This window comes from Colletes latitarsis, chromosome 14 (assembly GCF_051014445.1).
Source record: "Colletes latitarsis isolate SP2378_abdomen chromosome 14, iyColLati1, whole genome shotgun sequence".
Lineage (NCBI taxonomy): Eukaryota > Metazoa > Arthropoda > Insecta > Hymenoptera > Colletidae > Colletes > Colletes latitarsis.
The window spans coordinates 13,636,551-13,649,226 of NC_135147.1; positions in this window are offsets into that span (position 1 = coordinate 13,636,551).

The window sequence follows — 12,676 nt, forward strand, 5'->3', positions numbered from 1 at the left end:
TATGTATAATGTCTTGTAAATGTTAGAATATAAAATAATTCCATATTTCCATACAATCCATATAATTCCATATTTATACGTAACAACATATCATATATAGTTCTACGTTGTACTTTTCTAAGAAAATAAATTTTTCACGTGAAATTTTCTGCATAAACTTCTTAAATAACTCTATTCTTGGTAAAAAAAAAAGAAAAAAAAAACAACACCAAGCTGTAGTAAGAATGTTAAATAAGCATCACATGAAAGCATCACATGACTACTTTTTAATACAGAAAAGTATTAATAAGAAAGAATTGAGAAGTAATATATGAAAGATGAATTGTGGTCTGGTTAGGTCTGGGTTAAGTTAATAAAAGAAGGATAGACTTTTCAAATTTCAAATAAAGAAAGAAAGAAAGAAAGAAAGAAAACGAAGATAAGCCAAATGAAGAAGGGAATGACGAATCTATTTAACCTCTGAAAAAATAGATACAATAATAAAGAGAGACAAGGTTTTTTAATCTGTGTAATCTCAAAATTCAGAGATAAAAAATAAGAAAGAATGTTTAACCAAATGTATTACCAAAAGTAGTTGACTTAATTGATATTGGCAACTTCGTCTTCATTGATTTCACTTATCTTATAACAGAATTACCTAATTCTGATATAGATTTATTAGATAATTTATTAACAGAACATTTTACAAAAGATTACTTTAGAAAAGTATTGAAATTACATGAAAAAGAAGATATCAAGGTAAAGAGGTTTGAAAATTTAGTATATAAAAAATATAGTAAGATATTTAAGATAATCGACAAATGATACTTACCGATTGGGACATCCCAATTACTTTTTTTGTAAAAATGAAACGAATTTCGAATTTTTGGTCATAGAAAATGAAAATATAAAGGCACGAAGAGGACTGTTTTTATGCAAAATAAATTAAATTATTATTTATATATATATATATATATATAAGTTTAATTATGATTTTTATCTTCTAAAGTGTGATAAAACTGTAAGATAAAAGATGAATTAAGTTCCAAGTCCCTAAAATTTTCCAAATCATAGATTTAAAAATGATTTAGATATTTACATGATTTTAGTGTGGGTTTATATTTATACAAGTATATAAATATCTAAATGGGCAAGTTAAAGAACGATACACATGTTGATAGTATAATAATATCCCTTTATTCCTCATAAAAATTCACAACTGAATTCCTTAACATTCCATTCTTAAAAAATCCATCCCAAAATATATTATCAAAACTAGTAATAAATTATTTGAACAAGGTGATAATAGATTTAAAATATTTAATAAAATTTAAATATCAGAGACTGATAGTATTAATAAAAGATAATATTAATACTATTTTGACACACTTATTTGATTTTAATATTAATTATAGATACTTTGATTATTGATTTATTAAAACATAAAGTTAACTAAAAGTCCCAGTAGATTATAAATATTTTAAAGAGCATGAATTAGCATAGAATTTCATAAAAATTTTGACGAGTGATAGAAGTAACTTGAATAATCTGAATTTTGTAGCTTTTACTATATCTTTGGATATGGAATCGCAGATTCATTTTATTAGTAGTGTGACTAATAATATTAAGTTCTATGTTATCGAACTATTATTTTTATTAATAAAAATAGAGATAATACTGACGATTTACTCGGACTCGTTAAAGTAAGTGGGCCAAGTGGGAAGAATATTAAGATAGATAGATAGATAGATAGATATTGGTAAAAATATCCTTCTTGTCTTTATATAGGAAATCTTTAATATTAAAAATAAACTCTTTCTGTAAAATCATCATACTTATCATCATAATTTATAAAATTAAAGTCAACGCATCTAATAATGAAAGGAGAAACTGACTTTATATCTTGTGTATTCTTTTACCGATGAATTATGAACAAACTGAACTGAAGTATTTTATAGGACTTGTCAAGAACGTTTTTTTCTTTTTTCATGTATTTATTTTTACTTTTGAAGTATGGAAAACAAAACTTACAGAGGCTTTGTTTACTTAAATGTTAAAACTTACCTTTTGTAAAAACCGGCGATATCGACTGTATAAATCGCCTTACGTTCGTGTCCGTAAGTGAGGTAGAGTACGTGCTCGATTTAGGTTATGTAAGTAAATTTCACGTGCTACTCTCTCGACGTATACTTTTACACGAAAAGTTTCGTGTATTTTGTGAGCAGCATCCCATGCTTGTCGCCAAATTGAAGTGTCCTTGAATTCGGAAGACTGGTTACGTGTGAATCTTCGTTGATCGTCTACCTTCAACTCCATTAATAACAACTCGTGAATACAGGTGTTACGTCGGGATTCCGTCGACATTTGTAAAAGAGAATTTCCCTATACAGGGATGCTTGTCCCCTACAACACGGCATCATATCCCCTATAACACGCTTTCGCTCTAACACGATAAGAAAATTGCGAAAACCTTTGTACAACACTGTACTCCTACAGCACTGGATAACATGATTTTTGCTTAACATATTTAAAAACTAAATTAGCTTAAAATAATGACGCGAAAGAATAATGAAAGAAATATAGTGGCTTTACATGAAAAAATATATTATTAGAAATTATAATTTATTAAATTAAGGTTGCGTTAAATTAAAATAATATTTTTTGTGTTTTTTTGTTTTCTGTTATACATACATACATACATACATACATACATACATACATACATACGTATACAGGGTGTTCGGCCACCCTTGGGAAAAATATTAATGGGAGATTCGAGAGGCCAAAATAAGACGAAAATCAAGAATACCAATTTGTTGATGGTGGCTTCGTTAAAAAGTTATTAACGTTTAAAGTTCCGCCAATACTGAATTTTTTCTCGAAAGTGGGTAAGATTTCGGGAGTATGTCTATTCACCGAAAATAATTATAATTGACCTCCGCAACCGAAAATAATTTTTCCAGAACGATTTGAAACTTTTCAATTTCGCCGAAAAATTTGGGCACCTACCTACCTACCTACCTACCTACCCCCTGTTGAGTTTCCTTAAAAATTCGTTTTTGATTTTTAATAATTTCGCTTGACGTCCTACAGAAAAGTTGTTTAATACGTTTTTGTAGGTACCTATGGGCTCTACTTCAGAAAAAAGTTTCATTGAAATATATTCACTATTATAGGAGTTATGGCTATATAAGTTGAAAATTGGACCATTTTTATGGGGGTTTTTTAACATTACGGGGCCAAGGAACAACCTTTCCAATATTTTTATAATTGTTACATATTCTACACTAAAATACGCGGCGTTTGGCTTTCTTAACATTAAAATCGTCCAATCCGTTCAGAAGTTATGGTGTTTTAAAGATTCGCATAAAATTTACGGGAAGCATTTCTTGCCTGAAATTATATTTTCGGTAAGGAATCTTTTTCTCGAAAATGGTTAGGATTTCGAGGGTATGTCTATCGACCAAAAATTATTATAATTGGTCCCTGCAATCAGAAATAATTTTTTTAGAATGATTTAAAACTTTTTAATTTTGTTGAAAAATTTCACACCTTCTCGAATTTTTTTCTCCAAACTGGGTAGGAATTCCGGGGTATATCTATTCATCAAAAATGATTATAATCGACCCTTGCAATCGGAAATAATTTTTTTAGAACGATTGGAAAAATTTTTTTTTTCGCCAAGAAATTTCACCACCTACCCGAATTTTTTTCTCGAAGGAGGGTAGGATTTCGGGGATATGTGTATTCATAAAAAATGATTGTAATTGATCCCCGCAACCGAAAATAATTTTTCTAAAACGATTTGAAATTTTTTAATTTAATTGTTAATAACTTTTTAACGAAGCCTCCATCAACAAATTGGTATTCTTGATTTTCGTCTTATTTTGGCCTCTAGAATCTCCCATTAAAATTTTTCCCAGGGGTGGTCGAACACCCTGTATACATATGAAAATTGAATTGCTTATGTAGAATTAAAAAAAAATATTCGTTTTTAATAAGTTTTCGGACCATAACTCCCCTTTTCGAGTGAACTGGCTCTGGGTTAGGTCTCATATAACACAGTGGCAGACAACACGGCATTTTATAGGAACCGATCTACCGTGTTATAGGAGGGTTTCAAACTGTATTTCGTTTATTTAATGAAGTTTAATCCTCCTCCGGGGACGGCGGAGCGGAAACAATGTGTCGCGTGAATGGGAATTCGGAACAAAAATCATAGCTTCTAAAGAATTCCAGTCAATTTTCGACCTAAGACCTCTTACACTTTTTTTTTTAAAGAGAATACAAAGATACAACAAACAAATCGATAGACAAAAATTATATATTTTTGTTAAAAAAAAATTGAAACGACCTTGATTTTTTGTTGAATAAAAACTGTTTTGCTAATTTCTACTATTGCAATTTCTTGTCAAGTGTTGTCATTTCTGTGTAACTTTTGTTTGAAAAGTTTTTTCATTGGTTTAGAGGAAGTGTCTGAAATCAGAGGTGCCAGAAGTGCACCGAAGGCATAGTATGCTCTCTCACACTATGTCAGATCACGCGTACGTGAACTCGTAATGTTTCGGAAAGTCGACAAAGGCAAACTGACGCTGCCCGAAGTAATTTCGGACCGCCTCGTGAGAGTCGAGAGAGAAAGGCTCACATTTGCCTTCTCGCTCTTAACAACTGAAATCCGACCTCCCGTCAACTGCATACGATTTGGAATCTCGAGTCGAGATTCTCGACTGACTGCCCAGGCATTTTTACTTTCCGACGCACATGACGATGTAGGCGCACATAAGCAAAGTACGTAAGTAGTTTGAAAAAAAAATTTTGTAAAATTTATTTTACGAAAATAAATGGGTTTTAAAACCCCCTGATCATATTTTAATTATTGAAACAAAAAAAAGAAATTTTTTTCTTATTATTATTCTTATATGTGAGCGTAACATATGTATATTATTAATACGATTTTTCAACATCAATATTTTAAGATTGAAAATTAATAAATTAAAATGAGAATCCACTCTTTGCCAGTATCGTGCACGCTGTGGGATTTTTCAATAAGAAGAGTTCTTATTTTTATAACATAAACAAAACTTAGTAGTAGAATTAATAGTTGCAGAAATTAATTAATAATGATTTTCCTCGATATGTTTTTAGATAACCGTATATCAATTATCAATTTGTTATGACGAACTAAATATTATATGTTTGATTTGGCTTAACTTTGCATAAAAAAATAATTGTATCGATCCATCAAAATTAATAACGTGCACCATCAAACCGTTTAAACCACAAAAGAAAAGTGATCCCGTTTACCAGTTTAATACAAAGTATGGGTTGGATTAAAAATTTTAAAAGGACATAGTCGAATATTTTTAAAGGTACAAAACATAGCGTTTCATTTTCATCAGAACAGTAACATGAGTTAGCAGGTAATGTCATAAAACTGTTTTACCCGGTTATACCCCTTTTTACCTCAAGTATAAGGTAAAAAGTACGAGGTACGACTATCCGAAAATCGTTCACATTTTATCAATGTAAATGAAGCGGCTATTCCATTCCATCATCATCATTAAATAGAAAATTTTGTAATTTCTGTGAAAACAGAACTTTCGTTAGATGTACGTAGTGCTTGAAATTTTTATGTTTTGACTGTTTTTACGAAAAGTACCATCCAGATTCATGTACTTCGTACATTGAAAATAACATATTATGTTATAAATGTAATTTTGGTTAAATTCAACTTTAAAAAAGAAATATTCGAAGGGCATGCAAAAATATAATGTCACATGTTATGTACGATTGTGCGAGAATATGATTGAAAAAATAAAAAAAAGATTTGTTCTACCAGGGTTCGAATCTGCAGAGCAAAAGAAGAAGCTCGAACTTGCAGGCAAACACCTTATCACTCACGGCCACGCTGATTAGTGGTGAATAGAATATAGTTCTATTTCTGAAAATAGTACCTGTAATAACTTTAATAATACATATCTTAAAGTAAAACCTAACCCAAAACCGGGTGCCATTCCAACTTTTCCTTGTTAGAACCGAGTTTTCAATTTGTCTTAGCGAAAAAAACAGCTGGTTAATAACCTGCTTACCTGTTTTCAATTACCAAACATTTATTTCTCAATTAACCCTTTGCGAGTGAGACCATTTTGCAGATTATTCTGAAACATTTGTGGTATTCGTTTTCAATGCGATTTAAGTAAGCATGTAATGTATAAGATTTCATCTCATTTAATTTTTTCTTTTCTAGAGAAGGCAGAGAACAAATTTATTTAATTTTTTTTTACAGAAAATTTAAATCTTGCCAAGATTTATATGAAACATTTAAAAGATTTTTCATAAATTATGCCTATGGATCGGAAGGAACAACTATAAAACAAGTTGTAAAAAATTTTTCAAATCGTTCTAAAAATATTATTTTCAGCTGTGAGGGTAAATTACAATCATTTTTGGTCATTACACATACCCCCGAGATCCTACGCATTTTCGAGAAAATAATTCCTTACCGAAAATCTAATTAGGTGACAGAGAAAAAAAAAAATTTCAAATTGTTCTGGAAAAATGATTTTCGGTTGCGGGGGTCAATTACAATCATTTTTGGTCATTACACATACCCTCGAAATCCTACCCACTTTCTAGAAAAAAATTCCAGAAGGTGTGAAATTTTTCGACGAAATTAAGATATTTCAAATCGTTCTGAAAAAAATATTGTTAGCTGTGGGGGTCAATTACAATCATTTTTGGTGAATAGACATACCCCCGAAATCCTACCCACTTTCTAGAAAAAAATTCGAGAAGGTGTGAAAACGGTTGTTTGACGGAAAAAAAAATTCAATTCAAATCGTTTTGGAAAAATTATTTGCGGTTGCGGGGGTCAATTACAATCATTTTTGCTGGAATAGACATACCCCCGAAATCTTGCGCATTTTCGAGAAAAAAATTCAGTACCGACGGAACTTTAAACGTTAATAATTACTTTTTAACGAAGTCTCCATCAACAAATTAGAAAATTATTTTCTCCTATCTATTGTAATTAAGAGTCAAATTTAAGAAATCAACGGCTTAATCGTATAAGGCGACTAAGCGAAAATAAATTCAACTTGCACCGATTATTTTCCATTCTCACAGCGTTCCTTCCCTCGAGATCCGGACGAGGTTAGGTTAGGCGAGGTGTTTGAACCTCCTCCCCTTAAAACATATTGCTTTAACAGTATAATAAAAAATACTTAACTGTCCAATTACATCTACTCTTACATCCAATGAAATCTACTTTAATATCCAAAGAAAATAACTAAAAAATCATTTTAAGTTCCACGTTACCCTTTTTTTAATACTTCTTTATTTATTTATTTATTTATTTATTTACGGGTTTGTACACCCTTTGTTGATATAATACAGTTGCATAATATGTATAAAAGTCACATTAATTGCGTATAATATGAGATGCAGTGCGTACAACACTAATGACATGCTATTTGAAGGAATACGGAGAACTGTTAAAGAAGTCCATATGCTGGCTAAACTGGTTAGCTTGGACATATGGTTAATACAATTATTGTATGTATAATGTCTTGTAAATGTTAGAATATAAAATAATTCCATATTTCCATACAATCCATATAATTCCATATTTATACGTAACAACATATCATATATAGTTCTACGTTGTACTTTTCTAAGAAAATAAATTTTTCACGTGAAATTTTCTGCATAAACTTCTTAAATAACTCTATTCTTGGTAAAAAAAAAAGAAAAAAAAAACAACACCAAGCTGTAGTAAGAATGTTAAATAAGCATCACATGAAAGCATCACATGACTACTTTTTAATACAGAAAAGTATTAATAAGAAAGAATTGAGAAGTAATATATGAAAGATGAATTGTGGTCTGGTTAGGTCTGGGTTAAGTTAATAAAAGAAGGATAGACTTTTCAAATTTCAAATAAAGAAAGAAAGAAAGAAAGAAAGAAAACGAAGATAAGCCAAATGAAGAAGGGAATGACGAATCTATTTAACCTCTGAAAAAATAGATACAATAATAAAGAGAGACAAGGTTTTTTAATCTGTGTAATCTCAAAATTCAGAGATAAAAAATAAGAAAGAATGTTTAACCAAATGTATTACCAAAAGTAGTTGACTTAATTGATATTGGCAACTTCGTCTTCATTGATTTCACTTATCTTATAACAGAATTACCTAATTCTGATATAGATTTATTAGATAATTTATTAACAGAACATTTTACAAAAGATTACTTTAGAAAAGTATTGAAATTACATGAAAAAGAAGATATCAAGGTAAAGAGGTTTGAAAATTTAGTATATAAAAAATATAGTAAGATATTTAAGATAATCGACAAATGATACTTACCGATTGGGACATCCCAATTACTTTTTTTGTAAAAATGAAACGAATTTCGAATTTTTGGTCATAGAAAATGAAAATATAAAGGCACGAAGAGGACTGTTTTTATGCAAAATAAATTAAATTATTATTTATATATATATATATATATATAAGTTTAATTATGATTTTTATCTTCTAAAGTGTGATAAAACTGTAAGATAAAAGATGAATTAAGTTCCAAGTCCCTAAAATTTTCCAAATCATAGATTTAAAAATGATTTAGATATTTACATGATTTTAGTGTGGGTTTATATTTATACAAGTATATAAATATCTAAATGGGCAAGTTAAAGAACGATACACATGTTGATAGTATAATAATATCCCTTTATTCCTCATAAAAATTCACAACTGAATTCCTTAACATTCCATTCTTAAAAAATCCATCCCAAAATATATTATCAAAACTAGTAATAAATTATTTGAACAAGGTGATAATAGATTTAAAATATTTAATAAAATTTAAATATCAGAGACTGATAGTATTAATAAAAGATAATATTAATACTATTTTGACACACTTATTTGATTTTAATATTAATTATAGATACTTTGATTATTGATTTATTAAAACATAAAGTTAACTAAAAGTCCCAGTAGATTATAAATATTTTAAAGAGCATGAATTAGCATAGAATTTCATAAAAATTTTGACGAGTGATAGAAGTAACTTGAATAATCTGAATTTTGTAGCTTTTACTATATCTTTGGATATGGAATCGCAGATTCATTTTATTAGTAGTGTGACTAATAATATTAAGTTCTATGTTATCGAACTATTATTTTTATTAATAAAAATAGAGATAATACTGACGATTTACTCGGACTCGTTAAAGTAAGTGGGCCAAGTGGGAAGAATATTAAGATAGATAGATAGATAGATAGATATTGGTAAAAATATCCTTCTTGTCTTTATATAGGAAATCTTTAATATTAAAAATAAACTCTTTCTGTAAAATCATCATACTTATCATCATAATTTATAAAATTAAAGTCAACGCATCTAATAATGAAAGGAGAAACTGACTTTATATCTTGTGTATTCTTTTACCGATGAATTATGAACAAACTGAACTGAAGTATTTTATAGGACTTGTCAAGAACGTTTTTTTCTTTTTTCATGTATTTATTTTTACTTTTGAAGTATGGAAAACAAAACTTACAGAGGCTTTGTTTACTTAAATGTTAAAACTTACCTTTTGTAAAAACCGGCGATATCGACTGTATAAATCGCCTTACGTTCGTGTCCGTAAGTGAGGTAGAGTACGTGCTCGATTTAGGTTATGTAAGTAAATTTCACGTGCTACTCTCTCGACGTATACTTTTACACGAAAAGTTTCGTGTATTTTGTGAGCAGCATCCCATGCTTGTCGCCAAATTGAAGTGTCCTTGAATTCGGAAGACTGGTTACGTGTGAATCTTCGTTGATCGTCTACCTTCAACTCCATTAATAACAACTCGTGAATACAGGTGTTACGTCGGGATTCCGTCGACATTTGTAAAAGAGAATTTCCCTATACAGGGATGCTTGTCCCCTACAACACGGCATCATATCCCCTATAACACGCTTTCGCTCTAACACGATAAGAAAATTGCGAAAACCTTTGTACAACACTGTACTCCTACAGCACTGGATAACATGATTTTTGCTTAACATATTTAAAAACTAAATTAGCTTAAAATAATGACGCGAAAGAATAATGAAAGAAATATAGTGGCTTTACATGAAAAAATATATTATTAGAAATTATAATTTATTAAATTAAGGTTGCGTTAAATTAAAATAATATTTTTTGTGTTTTTTTGTTTTCTGTTATACATACATACATACATACATACATACATACATACATACATACGTATACAGGGTGTTCGGCCACCCTTGGGAAAAATATTAATGGGAGATTCGAGAGGCCAAAATAAGACGAAAATCAAGAATACCAATTTGTTGATGGTGGCTTCGTTAAAAAGTTATTAACGTTTAAAGTTCCGCCAATACTGAATTTTTTCTCGAAAGTGGGTAAGATTTCGGGAGTATGTCTATTCACCGAAAATAATTATAATTGACCTCCGCAACCGAAAATAATTTTTCCAGAACGATTTGAAACTTTTCAATTTCGCCGAAAAATTTGGGCACCTACCTACCTACCTACCTACCTACCCCCTGTTGAGTTTCCTTAAAAATTCGTTTTTGATTTTTAATAATTTCGCTTGACGTCCTACAGAAAAGTTGTTTAATACGTTTTTGTAGGTACCTATGGGCTCTACTTCAGAAAAAAGTTTCATTGAAATATATTCACTATTATAGGAGTTATGGCTATATAAGTTGAAAATTGGACCATTTTTATGGGGGTTTTTTAACATTACGGGGCCAAGGAACAACCTTTCCAATATTTTTATAATTGTTACATATTCTACACTAAAATACGCGGCGTTTGGCTTTCTTAACATTAAAATCGTCCAATCCGTTCAGAAGTTATGGTGTTTTAAAGATTCGCATAAAATTTACGGGAAGCATTTCTTGCCTGAAATTATATTTTCGGTAAGGAATCTTTTTCTCGAAAATGGTTAGGATTTCGAGGGTATGTCTATCGACCAAAAATTATTATAATTGGTCCCTGCAATCAGAAATAATTTTTTTAGAATGATTTAAAACTTTTTAATTTTGTTGAAAAATTTCACACCTTCTCGAATTTTTTTCTCCAAACTGGGTAGGAATTCCGGGGTATATCTATTCATCAAAAATGATTATAATCGACCCTTGCAATCGGAAATAATTTTTTTAGAACGATTGGAAAAATTTTTTTTTTCGCCAAGAAATTTCACCACCTACCCGAATTTTTTTCTCGAAGGAGGGTAGGATTTCGGGGATATGTGTATTCATAAAAAATGATTGTAATTGATCCCCGCAACCGAAAATAATTTTTCTAAAACGATTTGAAATTTTTTAATTTAATTGTTAATAACTTTTTAACGAAGCCTCCATCAACAAATTGGTATTCTTGATTTTCGTCTTATTTTGGCCTCTAGAATCTCCCATTAAAATTTTTCCCAGGGGTGGTCGAACACCCTGTATACATATAAAAATTGAATTGCTTATGTAGAATTAAAAAAAAATATTCGTTTTTAATAAGTTTTCGGACCATAACTCCCCTTTTCGAGTGAACTGGCTCTGGGTTAGGTCTCATATAACACAGTGGCAGACAACACGGCATTTTATAGGAACCGATCTACCGTGTTATAGGAGGGTTTCAAACTGTATTTCGTTTATTTAATGAAGTTTAATCCTCCTCCGGGGACGGCGGAGCGGAAACAATGTGTCGCGTGAATGGGAATTCGGAACAAAAATCATAGCTTCTAAAGAATTCCAGTCAATTTTCGACCTAAGACCTCTTACACTTTTTTTTTTAAAGAGAATACAAAGATACAACAAACAAATCGATAGACAAAAATTATATATTTTTGTTAAAAAAAAATTGAAACGACCTTGATTTTTTGTTGAATAAAAACTGTTTTGCTAATTTCTACTATTGCAATTTCTTGTCAAGTGTTGTCATTTCTGTGTAACTTTTGTTCGAAAAGTTTTTTCATTGGTTTAGAGGAAGTGTCTGAAATCAGAGGTGCCAGAAGTGCACCGAAGGCATAGTATGCTCTCTCACACTATGTCAGATCACGCGTACGTGAACTCGTAATGTTTCGGAAAGTCGACAAAGGCAAACTGACGCTGCCCGAAGTAATTTCGGACCGCCTCGTGAGAGTCGAGAGAGAAAGGCTCACATTTGCCTTCTCGCTCTTAACAACTGAAATCCGACCTCCCGTCAACTGCATACGATTTGGAATCTCGAGTCGAGATTCTCGACTGACTGCCCAGGCATTTTTACTTTCCGACGCACATGACGATGTAGGCGCACATAAGCAAAGTACGTAAGTAGTTTGAAAAAAAAATTTTGTAAAATTTATTTTACGAAAATAAATGGGTTTTAAAACCCCCTGATCATATTTTAATTATTGAAACAAAAAAAAGAAATTTTTTTCTTATTATTATTCTTATATGTGAGCGTAACATATGTATATTATTAATACGATTTTTCAACATCAATATTTTAAGATTGAAAATTAATAAATTAAAATGAGAATCCACTCTTTGCCAGTATCGTGCACGCTGTGGGATTTTTCAATAAGAAGAGTTCTTATTTTTATAACATAAACAAAACTTAGTAGTAGAATTAATAGTTGCAGAAATTAATTAATAATGATTTTCCTCGATATGTTTTTAGATAACCGTATATCAATTA